This window comes from Brienomyrus brachyistius, chromosome 8, assembly GCF_023856365.1.
Source record: "Brienomyrus brachyistius isolate T26 chromosome 8, BBRACH_0.4, whole genome shotgun sequence".
Classification (NCBI taxonomy): Eukaryota; Metazoa; Chordata; class Actinopteri; order Osteoglossiformes; family Mormyridae; genus Brienomyrus; species Brienomyrus brachyistius.
Window position 1 is genome coordinate 17,816,056 of NC_064540.1, and position 12,376 is coordinate 17,828,431.

General features: G+C 46.7%; 1 long non-coding RNA gene across 4 annotated transcripts in view; it reads left to right on the plus strand.

Moving 5' to 3' along the window:
• The window catches only part of LOC125747031 (uncharacterized), a 50,262-nt gene that overhangs the window by 2,020 nt on the left and 35,866 nt on the right, over window positions 1–12,376 (plus strand). The gene's annotated exons all lie outside the window — the stretch shown is intronic.

Consider the following 12,376-nt stretch of genomic DNA (forward strand, 5'->3'; position numbering starts at 1 on the left):
GCTGTTTGTCTGCGTTCACGACAGTCTTTGCTGTTTGTCTGCGTTCACGACAGTCTTTGCTGTTTGTCTGCGTTCACGACAGTCTTTGCTGTTTGTCTGCGTTCACGACAGTCTTTGCTGTTTGTCTGCGTTCACGACAGTCTTTGCTGTTTGTCTGCGTTCACGACAGTCTTTGCTGTTTGTCTGCGTTCACGACAGTCTTTGCTGTTTGTCTGCGTTCACGACAGTCTTTGCTGTTTGTCTGCGTTCACGACAGTCTTTGCTGTTTGTCTGCGTTCACGACAGTCTTTGCTGTTTGATGTCTGCGTTCACGACAGTCTTTGCTGTTTGATGTCTGCGTTCACGACAGTCTTTGCTGTTTGATGTCTGCGTTCACGACAGTCTTTGCTGTTTGATGTCTGCGTTCACGACAGTCTTTGCTGTTTGATGTCTGTGTTCACGACAGTCTTTGCCGTTTGATGTCTGTGTTCACGACAGTCTTTGCCGTTTGATGTCTGTGTTCACGACAGTCTTTGCCGTTTGATGTCTGTGTTCACGACAGTCTTTGCCGTTTGATGTCTGTGTTCACGACAGTCTTTGCCGTTTGATGTCTGTGTTCACGACAGTCTTTGCCGTCTGTGTTCACGATATCTTTACTGTTTCTGTGTTCACGACAGTCTTTGCCGTCTGTGTTCACGATATCTTTACTGTTTCTGTGTTCACGACAGTCTTTGCCGTCTGTGTTCACGATATCTTTACTGTTTCTGTGTTCACGACAGTCTTTGCCGTCTGTGTTCACGACAGTCTTTGCCGTCTGTGTTCACGATATCTTTACTGTTTCTGTGTTCACGACAGTCTTTGCCGTCTGTGTTCACGATATCTTTACTGTTTCTGTGTTCACGACAGTCTTTGCCGTTTGATGTCTGTGTTCACGACAGTCTTTGCCGTTTGTGTTCACGACAGTCTTTGCCGTTTGTCTGTGTTCACGACAGTCTTTGCCGTTTGTCTGTGTTCACGACAGTCTTTGCCGTTTGTCTGTGTTCACGACAGTCTTTGCCGTTTGTCTGTGTTCACGACAGTCTGTGTCGTTTGTCTGTGTTCACGACAGTCTGTGTCGTTTGTCTGTGTTCACGACAGTCTGTGTCGTTTGTCTGTGTTCACGACAGTCTGTGTCGTTTGTCTGTGTTCACGACAGTCTGTGTCGTTTGTCTGTGTTCACGACAGTCTGTGTCGTTTGTCTGTGTTCACGACAGTCTGTGTCGTTTGTCTGTGTTCACGATATCTGTGTCGTTTGTCTGTGTTCACGACAGTCTGTGTCGTTTGTCTGTGTTCACGATGTCTTTACTGTTTGTGTTCACGACAGTCTCGCCGTTTGATGTCTATGTTCACGACAGTCTCGCCGTTTGATGTCTGTGTTCACGACAGTCTCGCCGTTTGATGTCTGTGTTCACGACAGTCTCTGCCGTTTGATGTCTGCATTCACGACAGTCTCTGCCGTTTGATGTCTGCGTTCACGACCGTCTTTGCCGTTTGTGTTCACGATATCTTTACTGTTTGATGTCTGTGTTCACGACAGTCTTTGCTGTTTGATGTCTGTGTTCACGACAGTCTTTGCTGTTTGATGTCTGTGTTCACGACAGTCTTTGCCGTTTGATGTCTGTGTTCACGATAACTTTGCCGTTTGATGTCTGTGTTCACGACAGTCTTTGCCGTTTGTGTTCACGATCTCTTTACTGTTTGTGTTCACGACAGTCTCGCTATTTGATATCTGTGTTCACGATGTCTTTACTGTTTGTCTGTGTTCTCGACAGTCTCCCCGTTTGTGTTCACGATATCTTTGCTGTTTGATGTCTGTGTTCACGACAGTCTTTGCCGTTTGTGTTCACGATATCTTTGCTGTTTGATGTCTGTGTTCACGGCAGTCTTTGCCGTTTCTGTTCACGGCAGTCTTTGCCGTTTCTGTTCACGGCAGTCTTTGCCGTTTCTGTTCACGGCAGTCTTTGCCGTTTCTGTTCACGGCAGTCTTTGCCGTTTCTGTTCACGGCAGTCTTTGCCGTTTCTGTTCACGGCAGTCTTTGCCGTTTCTGTTCACGGCAGTCTTTGCCGTTTCTGTTCACGGCAGTCTTTGCCGTTTGTTCACTAAAGTCTCGCCGTTTGATGTCTGTGTTCACGACAGTCTTTGCCGTTTGATGTCTGTGTTCACGACAGTCTTTGCCGTTTGATGTCTGTGTTCACGACAGTCTTTGCCGTTTGATGTCTGTGTTCACGACAGTCTTTGCCGTTTGATGTCTGTGTTCACGACAGTCTTTGCCGTTTGATGTCTGTGTTCACGACAGTCTTTGCCGTTTGATGTCTGTGTTCACGACAGTCTTTGCCGTTTGATGTCTGTGTTCACGACAGTCTTTGCCGTCTGTGTTCACGATATCTTTACTGTTTCTGTGTTCACGACAGTCTTTGCCGTCTGTGTTCACGATATCTTTACTGTTTCTGTGTTCACGACAGTCTTTGCCGTCTGTGTTCACGATATCTTTACTGTTTCTGTGTTCACGACAGTCTTTGCCGTCTGTGTTCACGATATCTTTACTGTTTCTGTGTTCACGACAGTCTTTGCCGTCTGTGTTCACGATATCTTTACTGTTTCTGTGTTCACGACAGTCTTTGCCGTCTGTGTTCACGATATCTTTACTGTTTCTGTGTTCACGACAGTCTTTGCCGTTTGATGTCTGTGTTCACGACAGTCTTTGCCGTTTGTCTGTGTTCACGACAGTCTTTGCCGTTTGATGTCTGTGTTCACGACAGTCTTTGCCGTTTGTGTTCACGACAGTCTTTGCCGTTTGTCTGTGTTCACGACAGTCTTTGCCGTTTGTCTGTGTTCACGACAGTCTTTGCCGTTTGTCTGTGTTCACGACAGTCTTTGCCGTTTGTCTGTGTTCACGACAGTCTTTGCCGTTTGTCTGTGTTCACGACAGTCTTTGCCGTTTGTCTGTGTTCACGACAGTCTTTGCCGTTTGTCTGTGTTCACGACAGTCTTTGCCGTTTGTCTGTGTTCACGACAGTCTGTGTCGTTTGTCTGTGTTCACGACAGTCTGTGTCGTTTGTCTGTGTTCACGATATCTGTGTCGTTTGTCTGTGTTCACGACAGTCTGTGTCGTTTGTCTGTGTTCACGATGTCTTTACTGTTTGTGTTCACGACAGTCTCGCCGTTTGATGTCTGCGTTCACGACAGTCTCGCCGTTTGATGTCTGCGTTCACGACAGTCTCGCCGTTTGATGTCTGCGTTCACGACAGTCTCTGCCGTTTGATGTCTGCGTTCACGACAGTCTCTGCCGTTTGATGTCTGCGTTCACGACCGTCTCTGCCGTTTGATGTCTGCGTTCACGACCGTCTTTGCCGTTTGATGTCTGCGTTCACGACCGTCTTTGCCGTTTGATGTCTGCGTTCACGACAGTCTTTGCCGTTTGATGTCTGTGTTCACGACAGTCTTTGCCGTTTGATGTCTGTGTTCACGATAACTTTGCCGTTTGATGTCTGTGTTCACGACAGTCTTTGCCGTTTGTGTTCACGATCTCTTTACTGTTTGTGTTCACGATCTCTTTACTGTTTGTGTTCACGACAGTCTCGCTATTTGATATCTGTGTTCACGATGTCTTTACTGTTTGTCTGTGTTCTCGACAGTCTCCCCGTTTGTGTTCACGATATCTTTGCTGTTTGATGTCTGTGTTCACGACAGTCTTTGCCGTTTGTGTTCACGATATCTTTGCTGTTTGATGTCTGTGTTCACGGCAGTCTTTGCCGTTTCTGTTCACGGCAGTCTTTGCCGTTTCTGTTCACGGCAGTCTTTGCCGTTTCTGTTCACGGCAGTCTTTGCCGTTTCTGTTCACGGCAGTCTTTGCCGTTTCTGTTCACGGCAGTCTTTGCCGTTTCTGTTCACGGCAGTCTTTGCCGTTTCTGTTCACGGCAGTCTTTGCCGTTTCTGTTCACGGCAGTCTTTGCCGTTTCTGTTCACGGCAGTCTTTGCTGTTTGTTCACTAAAGTCTCGCCGTTTGATGTCTGTGTTCACGACAGTCTTTGCCGTTTGATGTCTGTGTTCACGACAGTCTTTGCCGTTTGATGTCTGTGTTCACGACAGTCTTTGCCGTTTGATGTCTGTGTTCACGACAGTCTTTGCCGTTTGATGTCTGTGTTCACGACAGTCTTTGCCGTTTGATGTCTGTGTTCACGACAGTCTTTGCCGTTTGATGTCTGTGTTCACGACAGTCTTTGCCGTCTGTGTTCACGATATCTTTACTGTTTCTGTGTTCACGACAGTCTTTGCCGTCTGTGTTCACGATATCTTTACTGTTTCTGTGTTCACGACAGTCTTTGCCGTCTGTGTTCACGATATCTTTACTGTTTCTGTGTTCACGACAGTCTTTGCCGTCTGTGTTCACGATATCTTTACTGTTTCTGTGTTCACGACAGTCTTTGCCGTCTGTGTTCACGATATCTTTACTGTTTCTGTGTTCACGACAGTCTTTGCCGTCTGTGTTCACGATATCTTTACTGTTTCTGTGTTCACGACAGTCTTTGCCGTCTGTGTTCACGATATCTTTACTGTTTCTGTGTTCACGACAGTCTTTGCCGTTTGATGTCTGTGTTCACGACAGTCTTTGCCGTTTGTCTGTGTTCACGACAGTCTTTGCCGTTTGTCTGTGTTCACGACAGTCTTTGCCGTTTGTCTGTGTTCACGACAGTCTTTGCCGTTTGTCTGTGTTCACGACAGTCTTTGCCGTTTGTCTGTGTTCACGACAGTCTTTGCCGTTTGTCTGTGTTCACGACAGTCTTTGCCGTTTGTCTGTGTTCACGACAGTCTTTGCCGTTTGTCTGTGTTCACGACAGTCTGTGCCGTTTGTCTGTGTTCACGACAGTCTGTGTCGTTTGTCTGTGTTCACGATATCTGTGTCGTTTGTCTGTGTTCACGACAGTCTGTGTCGTTTGTCTGTGTTCACGATGTCTTTACTGTTTGTGTTCACGACAGTCTCGCCGTTTGATGTCTGCGTTCACGACAGTCTCGCCGTTTGATGTCTGCGTTCACGACAGTCTCTGCCGTTTGATGTCTGCGTTCACGACCGTCTTTGCCGTTTGATGTCTGCGTTCACGACCGTCTTTGCCGTTTGTGTTCACGATATCTTTACTGTTTGATGTCTGTGTTCACGACAGTCTTTGCTGTTTGATGTCTGTGTTCACGACAGTCTTTGCTGTTTGATGTCTGTGTTCACGATAACTTTGCCGTTTGATGTCTGTGTTCACGACAGTCTTTGCCGTTTGTGTTCACGATCTCTTTACTGTTTGTGTTCACGATCTCTTTACTGTTTGTGTTCACGACAGTCTCGCTATTTGATATCTGTGTTCACGATGTCTTTACTGTTTGTCTGTGTTCTCGATAGTCTCCCCGTTTGTGTTCACGATATCTTTGCTGTTTGATGTCTGTGTTCACGACAGTCTTTGCCGTTTGTGTTCACGATATCTTTGCTGTTTGATGTCTGTGTTCACGGCAGTCTTTGCCGTTTCTGTTCACGGCAGTCTTTGCCGTTTCTGTTCACGGCAGTCTTTGCCGTTTCTGTTCACGGCAGTCTTTGCCGTTTCTGTTCACGGCAGTCTTTGCCGTTTCTGTTCACGACAGTCTTTGCCGTTTCTGTTCACGACAGTCTTTGCCGTTTCTGTTCACGACAGTCTTTGCTGTTTGTTCACTAAAGTCTCGCCGTTTGATGTCTGTGTTCACGACAGTCTTTACTGTTTGATGTCTGTGTTCACGACAGTCTTTACTGTTTGATGTCTGTGTTCACGACAGTCTTTACTGTTTGATGTCTGTGTTCACGACAGTCTTTACTGTTGGATGTCTGTGTTCACGACAGTCTTTACTGTTTGATGTCTGTGTTCACGACAGTCTTTACTGTTTGATGTCTGTGTTCACGACAGTCTTTACTGTTTGATGTCTGTGTTCACGACAGTCTTTACTGTTTGATGTCTGTGTTCACATACAGTCTCGCCGTTTGGCGTCTGTGTTCACGACAGTCTTTGCTGTTTGTCTGTGTTCACGACAGTCTCTGCCGTTTGATGTCTGTGTTCACATACAGTCTCGCCGTTTGGCGTCTGTGTTCACGACAGTCTTTGCTGTTTGTCTGTGTTCACGACAGTCTCTGCCGTTTGATGTCTGTGTTCACGACAGTCTCTGCCGTTTGTGTTCACGATATCTTTGCTGTTTGATGTCTGTGTTCACGATATCTTTGCTGTTTGATGTCTGTGTTCACGACAATCTGTGCCGTTTGTGTTCCCGATATCTTTGCCGTTTGATGTCTGTGTTCACGACACTCTTTACCGTTTGTGTTCACGATCTCTTTACCGTTTGTGTTCACGATCTCTTTACCGTTTGTGTTCACGATCTCTTTACTGTTTGTGTTCACTACAGTCTCGCTATTTGATATCTGTGTTCACGATGTCTTTACTGTTTGTCTGTGTTCACGACAGTCTCGCCGTTTGATGTCTGTGTTCACGACAGTCTCGCCGTTTGATGTCTGTGTTCACGACAGTCTCGCCGTTTGATGTCTGTGTTCACGACAGTCTCGCCGTTTGATGTCTGTGTTCACGACAGTCTCGCCGTTTGATGTCTGTGTTCACGACAGTCTCGCCGTTTGATGTCTGTGTTCACGACAGTCTCGCCGTTTGATGTCTGTGTTCACGACAGTCTCGCCGTTTGATGTCTGTGTTCACGACAGTCTCGCCGTTTGATGTCTGTGTTCACGACAGTCTGTGCCGTTTGTGTTCACGATCTCTTTACCGTTTGTGTTCACGACAGTCTCGCCGTTTGATGTCTGTGTTCACGACAGTCTCGCCGTTTGATGTCTGTGTTCACGACAGTCTCGCCGTTTGATGTCTGTGTTCACGACAGTTTTTGCCGTTTGTGTTCACGATATCTTTACTATTTGTTCACGACAGTCTTTGCCTTTTGTGTTCACGACAGTCTTTGCCGTTTGTCTGTGTTCACGACATTCTCGCCTTTTGGTGTCTGTGTTCACGAGGTCTTTACTGTTTGTGTTCACGACAGTCTTTACTGTGTGTTCACGACAGTCTTTGCCGTTTGTCTGTGTTCACGACAGTCTTTGCCGTTTGTTCACGACAGTCTTTACCGTTTGATGTCTGTGTTCACGACAGTCTTTACCGTTTGATGTCTGTGTTCACGACAGTCTTTACCGTTTGTGTTCACGATATCTTTGCCGTTTGATGTCTGTGTTCACGACAGTCTTTGCCGTTTGATGTCTGTGTTCACGACAGTCTTTGCCGTTTGATGTCTGTGTTCACGACAGTCTTTGCCGTTTGATGTCTGTGTTCACGACAGTCTTTGCCGTTTGATGTCTGTGTTCACGACAGTCTTTGCCGTTTGATGTCTGTGTTCACGACAGTCTTTGCCGTTTGATGTCTGTGTTCACGACAGTCTTTGCCGTTTGATGTCTGTGTTCACGACAGTCTTTGCCGTTTGATGTCTGTGTTCACGACAGTCTTTGCCGTTTGATGTCTGTGTTCACGACAGTCTTTGCCGTTTGATGTCTGTGTTCACGACAGTCTTTGCCGTTTGATGTCTGTGTTCACGACAGTCTTGCTGTTTGTCTGTGTTCACGACAGTCTGTGCCGTTTGTCTGTGTTCACGACAGTCTGTGCCGTTTGATGTCTGTGTTCACGACAGTCTGTGCCGTTTGTGTTCACGATATCTTTGCTGTTTGTCCGTTCACGATGTCTTTACTGTTTGTGTTCACGACAGTCTCGCCGTTTGATGTCTGTGTTCACGACAGTCTCGCCGTTTGATGTCTGTGTTCACGACAGTCTCGCCGTTTGATGTCTGTGTTCACGACAGTCTCGCCGTTTGTCCGTTCACGATGTCTTTACTGTTTGTGTTCACGACAGTCTCGCCGTTTGATGTCTGTGTTCACGACAGTCTTTGCCGTCTGTGTTCACGACAGTCTTTGCCGTCTGTGTTCACGATATCTTTGCCGTTTGATGTCTGTTCACGACAGTCTTTGCCGTTTGATGTCTGTGTTCACGATCTCTTTACCGTTTGTGATTATGATGTCTTTACCGTTTGTGATTATGATGTCTTTACCGTTTGTGATTATGATGTCTTTACTGTTTGTGATTATGATGTCTTTACTGTTTGTCTGTGTTCACGACAGTCTCGCCGTTTGATGTCTGTGTTCACGACAGTCTCTGCCGTTTGATGTCTGTTCACGACAGTCTCTGCCGTTTGATGTCTGCGTTCACGACAGTCTCTGCCGTTTGATGTCTGCGTTCACGACCGTCTTTGCCGTTTGTCTGCGTTCACGACAGTCTCGCAGTTTGATGTCTGTGTTCACGACAGTCTCTGCCGTTTGATGTCTGTTCACGACAGTCTCTGCCGTTTGATGTCTGCGTTCACGACAGTCTCTGCCGTTTGATGTCTGCGTTCACGACAGTCTCTGCCGTTTGATGTCTGCGTTCACGACCGTCTTTGCCGTTTGATGTCTGCGTTCACGACCGTCTTTGCCGTTTGATGTCTGCGTTCACGACCGTCTTTGCCGTTTGTGTTCACGATATCTTTACTGTTTGTCTGTGTTCACGACAGTCTTTGCTGTTTGATGTCTGTGTTCACGACAGTCTTTGCTGTTTGATGTCTGTGTTCACGACAGTCTTTGCTGTTTGATGTCTGTGTTCACGATAACTTTGCCGTTTGATGTCTGTGTTCACGACAGTCTTTGCCGTTTGTGTTCACGATCTCTTTACTGTTTGTGTTCACGATCTCTTTACTGTTTGTGTTCACGACAGTCTCGCTATTTGATATCTGTGTTCACGATGTCTTTACTGTTTGATGTCTGTGTTCACGACAGTCTCCCCGTTTGTGTTCACGATATCTTTGCTGTTTGATGTCTGTGTTCACGACAGTCTTTGCCGTTTGTGTTCACGATATCTTTGCTGTTTGATGTCTGTGTTCACGACAGTCTTTGCCGTTTCTGTTCACGACAGTCTTTGCCGTTTCTGTTCACGACAGTCTTTGCCGTTTCTGTTCACGACAGTCTTTGCCGTTTCTGTTCACGACAGTCTTTGCCGTTTCTGTTCACGACAGTCTTTGCCGTTTCTGTTCACGACAGTCTTTGCCGTTTCTGTTCACGACAGTCTTTGCCGTTTGGTGTCTGTGTTCACGACTGTCTTTACTGTGTGTTCACGACTGTCTTTACTGTGTGTTCACGACAGTCTTTGCTGTTTGTTCACTAAAGTCTCGCCGTTTGATGTCTGTGTTCACGACAGTCTTTACTGTTTGATGTCTGTGTTCACGACAGTCTTTACTGTTTGATGTCTGTGTTCACGACAGTCTTTACTGTTTGATGTCTGTGTTCACGACAGTCTTTACTGTTTGATGTCTGTGTTCACGACAGTCTTTACTGTTTGATGTCTGTGTTCACGACAGTCTTTACTGTTTGATGTCTGTGTTCACGACAGTCTTTACTGTTTGATGTCTGTGTTCACGACAGTCTTTACTGTTGGATGTCTGTGTTCACGACAGTCTTTACTGTTGGATGTCTGTGTTCACGACAGTCTTTACTGTTGGATGTCTGTGTTCACGACAGTCTTTACTGTTGGATGTCTGTGTTCACGACAGTCTTTACTGTTGGATGTCTGTGTTCACGACAGTCTTTACTGTTGGATGTCTGTGTTCACGACAGTCTTTACTGTTTGATGTCTGTGTTCACGACAGTCTTTACTGTTTGATGTCTGTGTTCACGACAGTCTTTACTGTTTGACGTCTGTGTTCACATACAGTCTCGCCGTTTGGCGTCTGTGTTCACGACAGTCTTTGCTGTTTGTCTGTGTTCACGACAGTCTCTGCCGTTTGATGTCTGTGTTCACATACAGTCTCGCCGTTTGGCGTCTGTGTTCACGACAGTCTCTGCTGTTTGTCTGTGTTCACGACAGTCTCTGCCGTTTGATGTCTGTGTTCACGACAGTCTCTGCCGTTTGATGTCTGTGTTCACGACAGTCTCTGCCGTTTGATGTCTGTGTTCACGACAGTCTCTGCCGTTTGTGTTCACGATATCTTTGCTGTTTGATGTCTGTGTTCACGACAGTCTGTGCCGTTTGATGTCTGTGTTCACGACACTCTTTACCGTTTGTGTTCACGATCTCTTTACTGTTTGTGTTCACGATCTCTTTACTGTTTGTGTTCACTACAGTCTCGCTATTTGATATCTGTGTTCACGATGTCTTTACTGTTTGTCTGTGTTCACGACAGTCTCGCCGTTTGATGTCTGTGTTCACGACAGTCTCGCCGTTTGATGTCTGTGTTCACGACAGTCTCGCCGTTTGATGTCTGTGTTCACGACAGTCTCGCCGTTTGATGTCTGTGTTCACGACAGTCTGGCCGTTTGATGTCTGTGTTCACGACAGTCTGTGCCGTTTGATGTCTGTGTTCACGACAGTCTGTGCCGTTTGTGTTCACGACAGTCTCGCCGTTTGATGTCTGTGTTCACGACAGTCTCGCCGTTTGATGTCTGTGTTCACGACAGTCTCGCCGTTTGATGTCTGTGTTCACGACAGTCTGTGCCGTTTGATGTCTGTGTTCACGACAGTCTGTGCCGTTTGTGTTCACGACAGTCTGTGCCGTTTGTGTTCACGACAGTCTGTGCCGTTTGTGTTCACGACAGTCTCGCCGTTTGATGTCTGTGTTCACGACAGTCTCGCCGTTTGATGTCTGTGTTCACGACAGTCTTTACCGTTTGATGTCTGTGTTCACATACAGTCTCCCCGTTTGGCGTCTGTGTTCACATACAGTCTCCCCGTTTGGCGTCTGTGTTCACATACAGTCTCCCCGTTTGGCGTCTGTGTTCACATACAGTCTCCCCGTTTGGCGTCTGTGTTCACATACAGTCTCCCCGTTTGATGTCTGTGTTCACGACAGTCTTTGCCGTCTGTGTTCACGACAGTCTTTGCCGTCTGTGTTCACGACAGTCTTTGCCGTCTGTGTTCACGATATCTTTACTGTTTGTCTGTGTTCACGACAGTCTCGCCGTTTGATGTCTGTGTTCACGACAGTCTCGCCTTTTGGTGTCTGTGTTCACGAGGTCTTTACTGTTTGTGTTCACAACAGTCTTTACTGTGTGTTCACGACAGTCTTTGCTGTTTGTTCACTAAAGTCTCGCCGTTTGATGTCTGTGTTCACGACAGTCTTTGCCGTTTGTCTGTGTTCACGACAGTCTTTGCCGTTTGTCTGTGTTCACGACAGTCTTTGCCGTTTGTCTGTGTTCACGACAGTCTTTGCCGTTTGTCTGTGTTCACGACAGTCTTTGCCGTTTGTCTGTGTTCACGACAGTCTTTGCCGTTTGTCTGTGTTCACGACAGTCTTTGCCGTTTGTCTGTGTTCACGACAGTCTTTGCCGTTTGTCTGTGTTCACGACAGTCTTTGCCGTTTGTCTGTGTTCACGACAGTCTTTGCCGTTTGTCTGTGTTCACGACAGTCTTTACTGTTTGATGTCTGTGTTCACATAGTCTCCCCGTTTGGCGTCTGTGTTCACGACAGTCTCGCCGTTTGGCGTCTGTGTTCACGACAGTCTCGCCGTTTGATGTGTGTTCACGACAGTCTCGCCGTTTGATGTGTGTTCACGACAGTCTTTGCTGTTTGTGTTCACGACAGTCTTTGCTGTTTGTGTTCACGACAGTCTTTGCTGTTTGTGTTCACGACAGTCTTTGCTGTTTGTGTTCACGACAGTCTTTGCTGTTTGTGTTCACGACAGTCTTTGATGTCTGTGTTCACGACAGTCTTTGCCGTTTGATGTCTGTGTTCACGACAGTCTTTGCCGTTTGATGTCTGTGTTCACGACAGTCTTTGCCGTTTGATGTCTGTGTTCACGACAGTCTTTGCCGTTTGATGTCTGTGTTCACGACAGTCTTTGCCGTTTGATGTCTGTGTTCACGACAGTCTTTGCCGTTTGATGTCTGTGTTCACGACAGTCTTTGCCGTTTGATGTCTGTGTTCACGACAGTCTCGCCGTTTGATGTCTGTGTTCACGACAGTCTCGCCGTTTGATGTCTGTGTTCACGACAGTCTTTGCCGTTTGATGTCTGTGTTCACGACAGTCTCGCCGTTTGATGTCTGTGTTCACGACAGTCTTTGCCGTTTGTGTTCATGATGTCTTTGCCGTTTGTCTGTGTTCATGATGTCTTTGCCGTTTGTGTTCACGACAGTCTCGCCGTTTGATGTCTGTGTTCACGACAGTCTCGCTGTTTGATATCTGTGTTCACGATGTCTTTACTGTTTGTCTGTGTTCCCTACAGTCTCTGCCGTTTGATGTCTGTGTTGACGACAGTCTCTGCCGTTTGATGTCTGTGTTCACGACAG